The sequence below is a fragment of the Hippocampus zosterae genome, chromosome 18 (genome assembly GCF_025434085.1).
Source record: "Hippocampus zosterae strain Florida chromosome 18, ASM2543408v3, whole genome shotgun sequence".
NCBI classification, from domain to species: Eukaryota; Metazoa; Chordata; class Actinopteri; order Syngnathiformes; family Syngnathidae; genus Hippocampus; species Hippocampus zosterae.
The window spans coordinates 5,430,505-5,445,335 of NC_067468.1; the positions used below are offsets into that span (position 1 = coordinate 5,430,505).

A 14,831-nucleotide genomic window follows, 5' to 3' on the forward strand; every position below is an offset into this window, starting at 1 on the left:
AGTGCTGATTGGTGGTGGTGGTTGGGCCCTCAATGGGTCACCTGCCACCTCCTCATGCCATGTTAGACTGTCAATATCATGGGTAGTTACAACCTTAGTTATTTTTAAACAGGTGGCGGGATGTTTCAGTAGCAGTACAAGACAGGGCAGAGAGACAGAAGCTCCATTGTTATGCTTTTGGCAAAAAGCCTTCTCGTTAAAAAACAACACTGATGTGTTCTGTCAAAACTAACAGCGTGCTTGATGATGAGGCTTAATTGGAAATGTGTTCAGATCTTGACTCTTACATTTCTATTTATAGAAGATACAGTAATTAGTATATCTTCGGCTCTATTGGAAGTGAAGAAGCTGCCGGTCACTCTGGATGGCTTGGCGCGAATGTCCAACACTCGGTGACTGAGCTCAACCGCAATATTGTTGCGGTTTTGGAGCGACTCCGCGCGATCGACAACACCATGGAGAAGTGGGAATCCGCACTGCGGAAAGAATTTTCGGATCCGACTGATCGGTGCCAGTGAGGCGATACAGACCAAGGACTCAAGGCTGTCTGGAATTGTTGGCGGCCGTCTCTCCAAAACAAACAACGCTATCTGGCCTTTCCCCTGGATGGAAGTACGCATGAAGTCTAGGGCCCCCACCACCACCCCCCTCCTTCTCGGCCATGGACTGATAATCCGGGACTGTCTTCATGATAAACAGACCTCGACGAAGCAGCTATGACCTGTACACGCATACACATACACAACTGGACAACCACACGCGCATACACATCCTTGTTGTCACCGTCTTCATCGCTCCGATTCTTTTTTCCCCCGTGACGTGTTTCGATATGCGGAGCGCAACGGTGACGTGCAGCTGGTCATTTCGGCCGCTTCGCGGTTACCTCCCCCACACCCCCCCTTCCCATTCATCCTCCCCCCTTATTACATGTTATGTCTTGTGACTTGTAACTGTCATATGCTTATTTATGTGGTAGGATCTTTTTTATGCTGGAATTAAATTATCCTCGGAAGAGGATAGTTTGAGCGTGTTTTTTTTCCCTCTCCCTACCCAGCGTTTTCCTTTCTGAATTCTGATTGTAATTTCCCCATTGCGGGACAAATAAAGCATATCTTAATCTTAATCTTAATTATATCACCATAGAGCCTCAAGGTTTTGTGGGTTTTTGTCATAATGAGACAAAAAGAGACAGAGAGCGAGAGCGTGTTTGCTGTCTTTGCACAGTCTCCTTCATTCAAGAGAACTAGCATGGGGATTGTCGGTCTTTCCTCTAGGTTGAACAACTATGAAATAGCTCATGTCAGTGAAATAATTGGTTTGACTAAAATCGAGCCGAAATGCAAAGTCAGATGTAGTTCAAAGCCCGGAAATGACAAGCGTGGGATCTGTTGTCGAGCTCTGTGATTAAGACTACAGTCCGAGCCCCAGAGGAGGCAATGAGAAGTCTGTTTGGTTTGTCATCATACACTTGTCTTCGTTAGTTGAATAGTCTCGTCCGGTGCATAGCATGATTACAACCCTCATTAGGATGCGCTTAGACAAAATCTCAGGACACTCCATTGAGAAAAAAAAAAAGAAAAAGTGACAGATTGAATTGACAATGGCTGCCTCTGCTAAGCACCAGCACTAGCTGTTCCTGCTCTATGAGTACTTCTTTTTCCACAACCTTTCATGTGCGTGCAAGTGTACGCTTCCGCATACAATTGTTGTAATATTTCAAGGTACTGTAAGTTCCTTTAATTACAGTAAGATGCTTCAACGATGATACTACTACAACTACTACTAATAATAATAATAATAATAATACATTTTATTTCTAACCGCCTTTCACAACACTCAAGGACACTTTACAATCAAGAACAAAAACAATAAAACCACACGTAAAATTATAAATAAAAGAAGAGATTCATTTAAATAAAATATGCGATTTTTAATAGGTGGGTTTCGAGAAGGGATTTGAATGTGGGAAGAGAATCAATCTTACGGATGATGGGTGGAAGTGAGTTCGGGAGTTTAGGGGCAGAGCGTCTGAAAGCTCTGCACCCCATTGTGCTGAGGCGGGCAGAGGTACACAGAGGTGGAGGGAGGATGAGGACCTGAGGGAACAAGAGGGAATTTAAATGTGAAAATCAGACAGATAGTGGGGGTGGGGGGAAGGTTATATATGGCTTTAAATGTATAGAGAAGTATTTTGTTATTCAGTTGATTCTAAGTTTGACAGGGAGCCAGTGGAGCTGCATGTCGTAGGATGGGGGTGATATGATGAAAGGAGGGGGTTCATGTGATGATCTGGGCTGAAGAATTCTGAACCAGTTGAAGTTTATAGAGGAATTTGTGATGGACGAAAGAAGTGAATTGCATTAGTCAATACGGGAGGTGACGAGACTGGACAAGGACAGCAGTGGTGTGAGGGGTGAGGGAGGGACGGAGACCATTGGTATTATATAGGTGGAAATATGCAGACCAGGTTATGTTATTTATGTGGGAGTGCAAAGATGGTGCGCTATCGAGGATGACACCCAGGCTCTTAACCTGAAGGGAAGGGGACACAGTGGAGCTATCAATTGTGAGGGAAAAACTGTCGGCTTTGTGCACGGTGGATTTGGTACCGACGAGGAGGAGTTCTGTTTTATTGCTGTTAAGCTTGAGGAAGTTATGGGTAAACCAAGATTTGATTCCTGAGAGGCAGTGTGAGAGGTTGGAGGGTGAGAGTGAGGCGCCGGGTTTGCTGGGGAGGTAGAGCTGACTGTCATCCGCGAAACAGTGAAAGTGTATACACAAATTACGGAAAATATTGCCAAGCGGGAGAAGGTAGATAATGAAGAGGAGGGGTTCCAGGACAGCGCCCTGGAGGCCACCAGAAGAGACGGGGATGGACTGGGAAGTGAAGGAATTGAGTTGGATGAACTGAAAGCAACCAGTGAGATAAGAATGAAACCAGTCTCGGGGGGTGTAGGTGAAGAGTCTATTAAGGAGGATAACCCTTTTTGCCGTGTCCGTGCATTTTCCCTCATGATACGCGTCTATCATCAGTAGGAAGAGATGGTGAATGATTTGCATACACAATTTAAAGTCATTGAACGGATTCAGCAAGTAGATGTTGCTTGGTTTGTCAAAATATTATATATTCGCCTTATGGGGGGGTATTAACCTAAAATAAAATAGTTATGCAATCAGATTGTGAAAAATCACAGAAATGCAATTCTTATGGCATCACAAGAGAGTAACAGAAGGATGCAACCTTTGGCCGGTCCTCATATATTGAAGTGAAAGAACGTTTTTTCTCCAACTGTCATTTTTGTTTGATCACACAACCACCGTGTGTGGCCCTCAAGGGTTTCCCAACCTTTACTCTAATACAAAGTGTATATTCGCCTTGGAATACATTATAACTGCAACCACCTCCTGTCATTTCCACCGCAAAAATTAAGTACTTCATTTAGTCAAAGCACATATTTAAAAAAAATTAAAAATCTCATGGCACACAACCAACCAAAAACGTCACAAATAAATGTAAAGTGCAGGATACTGACATAATGAGGATGTTTTCGATTCACCTACAAATTTAGGCCTGTTCAGTTCAAGACAAAGCTGATATCCCTGCAGAAATTGAAAACAGACAGACAGACGTACAAACAGACACACACATGCACACACAACAGATCTTAAATAATTATTTGGGGAAATGGGAAATTGGATAAATTCCCACAGCACACCTGACGCTATCTCACAGCACATTGGCTAGGAATGATAAGTCTACTAATATCCAATTTCTTTTTAAGTGTGTCGGATGCACCATCAGACCTGGAATGAACACATTTTGCATCTGGAATAACACAGAAAACACAAGAGAAGTCTTGTTCAATGAACTGCACACAGCACTGATACGGATACTGATTTCACACTTTTAGGAGAGCTACCTCTTTTTCATTATGGTCATTATTTTGACCTTTCAAGGTCATCCCGCCCGAGTGAGCTGAACAAGGATGAACAAGAATGTCCTAAGTCTTCATCTCCACAACAGCCAAAAACAAGTCAAGGAACACATTACAGACGAAGCAAAATTCACCCAGCTTTCTTCCAAAATCGAATGTAATAAAGTTCTATATGGCAAATTTCAAAGCAGGTTGAACATCTTAATTCTGATTGAGCGTTTGTCCCTATTTACCATTTTAATGGTAAATTATCAAGACTGCAGAAAGCACAGATAAACTCGTAGGGGACACTATTTTATCAGACAGTCATCTGAAATTATATTCACTTTCAGCATAGTGCCAAAATGACGTGAATTAAAAAATAAATAAAACAAAGGGTTGGCAACAAATAAAAGGAATCTATCAAACCACCAACCAAATGCATATCAATAAATTAAATAAACACTGTCAAGCACATACCTTGTGGTTGCTATGTGCATAAATGTCATGGCATTATGAAAATGTCAATTTCTAAAAAAATAATTTAATATTTTTCAATCAAGCATAAATTAAACTGAAAAAATAAACAATCAGAAAATAACAGCAGCAGCAAACCAAGCTAGCATAAACCATACATTTCAGCATCGCTTCAAAATGAATGTTGGATTTATTAGACAATGCTGTTCCCCCTTCTGCTCCATTTGCAAAGTGTGATCAGTAATTATACCCTCTCATTACTGCGACCTGGAGAGCTGAGCATGAGGGGCTCGCCGGGACCCTTCACATAACAATGACACGGACTTTAGAGAGCACCAACACTTAACCACTAACTATTCAACACATAACAGCCCTTATCTGGATGCTACAGCCAGCAGAATTTGGTGCTACGAACAACAACTGAGTAGCATTTCACCGAGAAGGCAAAGACGGGCTTCCTCCAGGGGGAAAGGTTGATAACGTGATTGTATAATTAATACATGGTTGATCTTTAATACGGTATGATGGATATTTAATAAGAATAAGAAAAACTTTTTGTCTCACAATGGAGAAATTCCCAATTTACAGAAGCAAAGTTATGAAAGGAATGGTACACTGTGCTTTTCAATCGTCTGCTGGATAATACGTATATAGGACAGCGAGCCACTTGGCATTGTGTCACCATCACTTCATCATGTTCACACTGTTTGATGGAACTTACGTTGAATCTTGACGATAACAAAGTCAAGATAAAACCCGCGCGGTTACGCCTATATGTCCTATTGACAAAACGTCAAATCAACAAATAAACGTCAAATAACTCTTTGTGGCCCTCAGGAAAAAAAAAAAAGTCTGGACAGCTCCGATCTAGGCGCATGGTTAAATTGGAGTACTTAGAGCAGCATTTGATGCCGCTGACACAAATGTGTGCTGAATAAACGGAAAAAATAATCCAAACTGTTTTATTCCTCTGTCAGCGCTATGGGCGACTTAGCAGCATAGCTTAGCATGGTGATGGTACACTGGCAGGTCTTGCGTTGCAGCCAGTTGTCCCATTCTTCAGGACAGAAAGCCATTTGGCAGCCACAGTGAAAGTCTGCTGCCGAAATCACTGCAAATTGTCTGGCCCTGCCACTGGATCTGCACCAGCTCTATTATTAAGCGTGCCAACACTAGCTGCCTAATTAAACATTTAGCCGTGCCCTCAATCCGACTTTAAGGTCGTTGCTGTATAGTATACAATACAATGGTTTCATTTTTTCTGACGCCACATCTGACATTACTTGTAATGGATACTTTCCTCCAATGGATTATTTTTTTCTATCTTGGAATTCAATTTATTGGGACTGGGCTTTTATCTCAATGTAATGACCGTGGTGAGTCTTATTTTTCCCCTCGTGCTTCTAGTGAACTTTATATTTGAAGAATGAACTTTAAGTCAATTGCAACATGTTCTCAATGTGCTACATCTGGTGGGGTCCTTTTATCAGTGAAATCTCTGTCGGTGATCTTTGAACATGGCTTGTTCGTCTTCCCACGGCTCTGGCGAGAAACTGGTAATTGGGACTTCTCACCATGGGTGCGACAACAAGCAGTTCAGTTTAGCTTCTTCTTTTGTGTTAAATGGCTGTATATACTGTATATATAGAGAGATGTAATATTCATTATTTTCTTGCAATATACTTGGCAGTGACTCGATTCACCATGATGACCATCCATATGCATGGTTGGGTTCCTTTTTTTCTGTTGGGAGTGTAAATTCCAGCAAAGTAGAGAACGGGAATATTAATATGAATTGCGGGAGCATTGGCAGAACACGGACACTCAATAATAAAACACTAAATAATTGTGTTGTAGCTTACAGTGACATTTGCAAATGTCACAGAGCCCAAAAAACAGTAAGAAGACAGCGCCTTAAGAAGAGGCTTTTGTTATGATTAAAACTATGGTGCTGTTTCCAAAAAGTGTCTTATTGATATTCAATAACGTATAGGAAAATATTGATAGTTGAACAATGTAATGTCATGATGAACTTGAGGGACAGTCAATAGAATATACATTTATACATTTGTTTTCATCAGCTGAGTTCTACATTTTGACAAATGTTAAATGCATGTTTTAGGAATGCGGGAGGAAGTCCAACCAACACAAGCGCAGGGTGGACATGTAAACTCCTCCCAGAAAGGCCTGAGCTGAGATTGGAACTCCGAACTTTTCAACTCTGATGTGGATCTGCGAACCGCGACACCAATGTGGTGCTCATACAAACTTGAACATCTCACCACATGCACAGCAATGAGTCTGGCTAGCTTACACCATTTTATTTATTTCTTTTGCATTGGACTTATTTCACAGAGTGCAAAAAGCGGGCCTCCTACATTTGGACAAGGTGCTGAGGTGCCTTGAGAAAGTGTTCCTATTTAGCACCCAGTGCTGTGAACAGGCTTGACCATTTCCTTGTTATGGTTGTTGAAACGTTCACTGCCTTTGTCTAAATATTTCAGGATGAAAGCACCTTCAGGGACTGAGTTTTCCTCTACCTCATGGTGGCTGTTGAACACTGAGGTCATTGGGGTGTTGTAAATGTTCCTATCATTATGATAACCTCTCGTAACAATGCTTTGCTATATTCTACACAATGATGGTGTCTGTGGCTGTATTTGATTTCCGGTCACACTACCGGCCTGCATTTTAATCAAGCACTATTTCCAAGTCATTAAAACTTGAAAGTGACATTTATTAGACTGCTGAGAAAAATAAACAAGCTCTAATTGGCTTGCACGAGAGTGTTTCACTCCCACCTTGGCCCTTTGTCTGAATAAACCTGTCAGAGAGTGAGGCTCAAGGCTGGAGCGCAGTCTGACCTTAGAGCGTATCGCCCCCTTTCCTTCAAAAGCAAATGAAATGGCCTTAAGAAATGCTGTGCCAGACTTTTATTTATGAATATGGAGACAATATTGACACCGGAGGTTCATGATGGCTGTGAAATGAGCCGTGTTATGTAACAAATGGAAATGAGATGGAGCGCCCTAACAGCTTCTTTTAATTGCCTAACTGACCTTGCAGTCCTATATTGCCTTGCAATTTCATCAAAATAGAATTTGCGGCACTGCAATTCTTCAGTAGTCAACAAAATGCTGTGAAACCCCCCCAACAAAAAATAAATAAAACAATCTTGCCAAAGTCTTTGAAAGAATGCAATTTTACACTCCTGAGTTTGGTATAATCATCTTCAGTTTTCGGCCTATTCAATATCTGCATTAAAAATAAGTAAGTGAATAACTAAATAACGGCAGCCCAATCATCAGCCATTTCCCCACCCCTTGCATCCACGGGTTTCCTCCGCACTCCAAAAATTTGCATGAAAGGTTAATTGAAGACTGAATGTGTGAGTATACCTAGTCCCATGGAGATTAAATCATTATATCCTAGATTATTTTAGATGACAGATGGTCGGACTAAAAGAAACAGTCATCTCAATTTTATTGGAGTTAAAGATGACTTTTTATTTGTCAATTCATTTGCAAGGTAACTCAATGTGCTTCACATATTTCAAGAACATTTAGAGGCAAGATATAGCATGTTAAAGGCAAACACATACAAGACATAAAAAACATTAAAGACCTTTAAAAACTAAGAAGAGAAATAAAAACTAATTTACTAAAATGACTAAAACAACACACAGCGCGATAGCTGAATTTCTATCATAGAAATGCTACTAAAGACCTTAATCCTAAAGAATAGTTTAACTTGGATTAAACAGTATTTACACTTGTGGCTCACTTTTTCCATGCAGCATAACAACTAAATGCTGATGCACCAAGTTTACGTTGAACTCTGGGCTCCACGAACTGACTCGAATCTGCTGACCAAAGAACCCAACTCGGGTTATATTCCATGAGCATTTCTTGAATAAATTCAAGACCTTAGCCAGTCAATGATTTATTGACCGGTAAGTCAAGCATTATTCACTACCGTTTTACAATGGTATATATCATTTTTTTGCTTGTGGTTGTTGTTTGTAATGTTTGTTTTTCCTCAGTGCTTACGTCTCTGTGGTCCTTGTGGGTGTTACATTTCGCTGACTTCTCACAAAGTAAAACCACTCCAATGTCCTGCATCACAGCAATAGGCAGTGGGCCACTCATAGCTGGAAGGGATAGGCCGATGATGTTCTTATTTCCTGTCCCTGTACTTGGAACTAGACATGAAGCATAGAGTGGATTGTCAGAGCTGACATAAGATTCAGTAAATCAAATAAGCTCAGCGTGGTGGCCCAGCAGCGTGTCCCCTGGTAACAGTACTTCAAATGACTCGAGATGTGTCTCTCTGATACGCTGTAACAGAGATGAAAGAAAATGTTCCCGTTCAGGTATAGAAGTAAATGCATCTTTACCGCCAAAGAGTCTCGCTAGTAGAAACGTGGTACGATTCCTCTTGTGGGAGGCCATTCAGGACGTGGTTCATTGTTGCTGTTCTCTTTAGCGTCAAACAGAAATGCTTGTCTTTGTCGTCAAGTCTGCATCTGTGTTATACCAATCATGTTGCATTCTGTTCACCATTCACATTTATTGCATCAATTATAGCTACACGGAGGCGAGCATGGAGCACTGAATGCACAAAATGCACTTGGGGAAAACAAAGGATGGATTTAGCAAATTTCCACTTAGATATATAAGCATAAAACATGCAGAGCCATTTACACAGCTCATGTTGTGCATCTCAGAAAGAATCTGAGGATGGCAGGTTTGTTTTGTTAATGGAACTGGCCCAAAAAAAGTAAGTCCCATTTGTCATCACTTAAACTCTTCATTAAATGGCTTTCACTTTCTCTTGAATGAAATCTGCCACAGCAAACCAGTGCAAATGCATTCACATTTTGAATCGCATGAAACAAACTATACCCATAAACGATGTAATAGTTTTGTCACACCCCAGCCTTTCTTGGAGATGTCATTTCCAGACCAATGGTAAAACAGGGAAGGACAGTCAGGCTCTCAATCTGTGTGTCATTTCATAAAAGTCCCTGACAAATAGCACGCAGAGAGAAAACACATTCTTCAACAACTTCATTTTGCAGGTAGATGACCAAATAATTCCAGCATAGTTTGTTCGCTTTCTGTTTTTTTTTCTGAATTTTTAGCTCCAAAAACAATCAGTACGGTGATTGCTCAGCCTCTTGCTAGCAGACATCGAGGGTAGTAATCCGTGTTTGACAGTGAATCAAAGATCCAGTGGCATTTTAACAGCCTCAACTTGGCTCTTCAGATGAAGCAATAATAAATGTCATCAAGCTTTTTATAGCAGAATCATTCCATTGTAACTGCTACCGTTTCTTTTGTCTGCATCATTCATGATGTCCCCCCCCCAAAAAAAGAAATAATCATACAAATGTGATTTTATAAAGAACATATTTACACTGTTAGTTATTAAGTATTTATTGTACCATATATCATTTATTTAGAGAAGTTTACATTTGTTGGAGGATTTACTATTAAGTCTGTCGTGTTTTTTTTTTCATTCGCCTTTTCATGCACCCGTTACCACTGTAGTAACTGCTGTCCCTGAAAGAGTTAAAATATAAATCTACTTAATTAATTCAATGAAGTCTTTAAATCCTCGCCTGCTCCAAATGTGAACTGGACTGTGACCTTATAACCAAGGCGCATGTCGAACCGTGATTTTTGGCAGCCATACATTTAGTGTAATGAAAACAACTGAAACAAACAGCACAGTTTTTGCATAGAATTGATACCGTAGCATCGTGACAGACATATAGTAGAGAGACGCAAATGCTTTGTGGCTGTGGTCACAGGTGCTGTGAATCATCAAGCTCCTGAAACCTGCATAATTCCAAAAGTATCTTCTGCGGTGTTTCCATCATTAAAAATAAACTGCATGTCTTATTATATTATCACTGCGCTAGTGAGATTGTACGGTGCTATTTGTGACCTATTGGAGGTATTTATAAACTGCAAGTAGCAGGAGATTATGCGGTTAAAAAAAAAAAAAAACGTGAAGGCAGGAGATTTCACACCTGTAATGAGAAAACACAGACATGCAAGGGACTCATTACATGTCAGTATGAGTAATTATTGTACTTCGAATAATGGTATTCAAACAAATTTCCTTTTTGCTTTGCAAATTGATTCATACTGTGCAGTCTGACCATCTTCTTCCTTCATGTTCTTTTTTTTTTTTAACTCTGTGCTTTGTAAGGACAAACATAACTGCAGGGGATGGCCGCTGATAGATAGTGGGTACATTTTCCCTTGCCTTGCTCGCAGAGAGAAAACCGACACAGTTCCAAAAATTGTAAATGAGCGTAAGATTCGCTTCAATCCAATGACATAGATGAGTGGGTTACTTGGGCTTTGTGGCGTTGCCTGTGCCTGGCTTTGAGAGGCTCATCCACAAACAGTTGAGGGCCAACAGAGGCATGAGCGCTCAGAGTAATTAATAACATTATGTCTCGTAATTACTTTCCCTGTGTCCTCCGTGGCCTCGGGGAGCAGAACTGTTCCTAATGGGAGGTATGCTTCACGTTTAGAGAGCAGCTGAATTGAGCAAAATTGGAGAACTGACCCAATTATGTTTGAGGTGAAAAACAAAACCTACGGTCAAACAATATAAAACAGCCACATTTTCTTCGACGTAACCATAATTATTTCTTGTTAGAAAACAGGTGTAGTCTTATATTGTCGTATTTCCGTTCTCATCGTAATTAAAATTTAGGAGCGCACAGTGGCTCTCAGCCACAAATAAAAATTTTCTCTGGGGAGAGATGCTTATCCCATCAGTCCCACACCCAACTGATTTTCTCTGCCGCCTGCATCTTAATAAAAGGGACACAGATAGCCGTGGGAGTTTGCAATCCTCTGGCCTCATCATTAGTCTGCAGGTTCAGCCACGCGTGGACAACAAAGAAACTCAAACCTCAGACTCACATTCAACACTGCAATTCTTCTCTTGAAAATCAGATGTGACAAAGTCATGAACAAAAATGTTGGAAACTGCACAAATGGACACAAACATATTGGGGACATGGTGTCCATTCAAATAACCAGGCTAGGCTTGAATCAATCGCCATCTTAAAAAAAACATTCTGGTGATTTTTTGGGGAGGACAGATTTAATAAGGCTCTTTTCTGGTGCCTGGGGTGCGGTGAGCATTTTCCACGGAGACAATCTCAAGCTGGTGTGTTTTGGATCAACCTGAGAGCCCTTACCTCAATCCCATCCAACATCTTTTAAGTGGAACTGTGATTGTAAGCGACATCACAAATGTGAATGGCCACACAAATCCACACATGCTCCAACATCAACAACATTGTGACAAAACTCTCAATTTTGCACTAATCATCCAGTGTGCAATCATAACTGTGGTTGCAATCAAAAAAGGTCAAATAAATCACACAGGTAAATATGAGAAGAAAAGAGCATTGAGAAGAAAAGAACATTAGCGTGGAGCGCCGATGCGCATGTGGAACTGTGAGTCGCGGCTTGGAATTGAAGTGGATTTACATGGGACAGGAGATGTGAGCTAATCTCTTTTTCGTCAATGGACGCCAAAGCTTTGTGTTTGCTTTCAAAACTTGCAGACGTGTGCACATTTTCAGCATGACGTCTCTGATCCACTGGTGAAAGGACACTTTGATCCTCTCCTCTTTCACCTATAACTGCTTCAGACAACAAATTGTATACAGAAAAATTGTGAAAATTGCACGACTGTCTGTGTCCTATGTGTTGTGTTATTTTTGTTATTTTGACTTCAAAATGGCGCCGCATGAGTGGCTGCCTTTCCAGCAGCGGCTATATTTTGTTGTTCTACTTCTTCCTTTCATAACTTTGCTGCTGTGAATCGGGAATTTCTCCATTGCGAGACTAATAAAGGTTTTCTTATCTTATCTTATGATAATATATATATATATATATATATATATATATATATAGGGCGGCCAGGTAGTCCAGTGGTTAGCACGTCGACTTCACAGTGCAGAGGTACCGGGTTCAATTCCAGCTCCGGCCTCCCTGTGTGGAGTTTGCATGTTCTCCCCGGGTGCTCCGGTTTCCTCCCACATTCCAAAAATATGCGTGGCAGGCTGATTGAACACTCTAAATTGTCCCTAGGTGTGAGTGTGAGTGCGAATGGTTGTTCGTCTCTGTGTGCCCTGCGATTGGCTGGCAACCGATTCAGGGTGTCCCCCGCCTACTGCCCGGAGACAGCTGGGATAGGCTCCAGCACCCCCCGCAACCCCTAGTGAGTATCAAGCGGTAACGAAGATGAATGAATGAATGAATGAATATTTTTTTTTTTTTTTCAAGGTGACGCAGCTAAGCGGTAGAGCAGCGCCGTAGCGCCTTCTATTGACGAACCGCAGCGGTCTTGCCTTTGCTGATATTCAGTATTCTGTAAATAGCGTTCGTATTGCTGTACATTTTGTACGCTCGCGTTCCCCTTGATTTACTGCTAATGGACTTGCGGCGTAAACCACACCTCGACATGACATTGCAGGGGATCACGATGATAAACCACATTGGATCATTCTATATTTGTTGTGGTGTTTACAGGCAGACTGAAGGGGGCTTTGCAGAGCACCTGGGCAGACATGAGGCGGGCGACAATTGATGACATCTCCCAAGCATAAAGCTACTCAAAGGGAACCACCAATAGGAAGCTGATGAGCGTGTACCACAAGAATGGCAGACATTAAGGGCTTTTCTCTCCTTTCATAGCCTCTGCCTCTTTGCTCCTCTGTATTGTGAAGGTTGCGTTGACGCAATTCTGGTAATCACAGCCAATAACCTCGAGTGCCGCATGGATGAAGTCTTTAAAAAATGGTGTGTTCTGCATGTAGCACAGATTTTTTTGATTACACAATGCTTATCGTGTAATGAAATGTCATGAAAATGCTTCATTTTATGGTGTATTCAGTCCCCTAATGAAAGAATACAACAGAAATAAGCAAATGCTTTCAAAAATGAAAGACTGTCCTGTCTGTTTTAGACTTGATGGAATGCAATCCCTGTCTTCCTCTTAATATATCGAATGTAAATAGAATCCTTTTGAGTCATTCATTTGTCAGGTTGTGCCTTCACAACTGTAAAAAGAAATGATTCACTCGCCAGAGTACCAGATGTGCCAGTTGACATTTTCCATCAACCATTCTCCTCCACAAAACACAATGGAAAAAAAAATACACACAAAAACAAAATAATACACATTCAAATGTTTGTGTTATTCAAGTGTGTGTGTGTGTTTCGTAACTAATTTCTTTGGTTCTTAGGTGTTCGCAGCAATAATTCTCAACAGAGGCCAGCAGAATGAGATGTTTTGTTGTTCAAAATGTATTTTACTGAAGAATGTCATCTTAACCCTTTCATGCACCCTGTAACCTGATCATATGATAAGCTGCCCACTGCTGTAACCGCTGTCCCTGAACGGGTTAAATTTGTACTATTTTGGACATTGACGTTTTACACTGTCTTGATGTGATATTGTGAATAAAACTGTAAGGGTCACAAAATACAAGACAGTCCACTAGATGAAATGATCAAAAATGGGGAATGATCAGAAATTATTATAAGCACCCCGCAAAAAAAGGATAAAAAGTAAAATGTAAATGGTTGATGTCAGCGCACGGATAAGTGGTGAGACCACTTCTGAGGTTGTGGATTTGGCCCTTCTATGTAGCGCTTGTGTTTTTGTTTTTCGTTTTCCTGTGCTTGTGTGGATTGTCTCAGTGAACTCCGGTTTCCTCCCACATTCCCAAAATGTGCTTGTGAGGTTAAACAAAGTCTTACATTTGTCCTTTGGTGTGAATAATTGTCTATATACGCGCTGCAACTGGCCTCCAGCTCCATCCATCCATCCATCATCTACCGCTTATCCGGGGCCAGGTCACGGGGGCAACATCTTTAGCAGGGAAGCCCAGACTTCCCTCTCCCTAGCTACTTCTTCCAGCTCTCCCCTGGGGATCCCGAGTCGTTCCCAGGCAAGCTGGGTGACATAGTCTCTCCAGCGTGTCCTGTGTCTTCCTCGGGGTCTCCTCTCGGTGGGACATAACCGGAACACCTCACCGGGGAGGCGCTCAGGAGGCATCCGAATCAGATACCCAAGCCGCCTCATCTGGCTCCTCTCGATGTGGAGGAGAAGCGGCTCGACTCTGAGCCCCTCCCGGATGACTGAGTTTCTCACCTTATCTCTAAGGGAGAGCCCGGACACCCTGCGGAGAAAACTCATTTCAGCCGCTTGTATCCGGGATCTCGTTCTTTCGGTCACGACCCATAGCTCGTGACCATAGGTGAGGGTTGGGACGTAGATCGACCAGTAAATTGAGAGGTTCGCCCTTTGGCTCAGCTACTTCTTCACCACGACATCCCGATACAACGTCTGCATCACAGCAGGCGCTGCACCGATCCGCCTGTCGATCTCCCGCTC

The 14,831-nt window shown here is 41.7% G+C and overlaps 1 protein-coding gene across 1 annotated transcript in view; it reads right to left on the reverse strand.

Moving 5' to 3' along the window:
• Nucleotides 1-437: 437 nt before the first annotated feature.
• The window catches only part of prkab1a (protein kinase, AMP-activated, beta 1 non-catalytic subunit, a), a 306,897-nt gene continuing 292,503 nt past the window's right edge, over nucleotides 438-14,831 (reverse strand). Inside the window, exon 9 of the mRNA XM_052050319.1 lies at nucleotides 438-447. The gene's annotated coding sequence lies outside the window, so the exon portion shown is untranslated. The remainder of the gene's footprint in view (nucleotides 448-14,831) is intronic.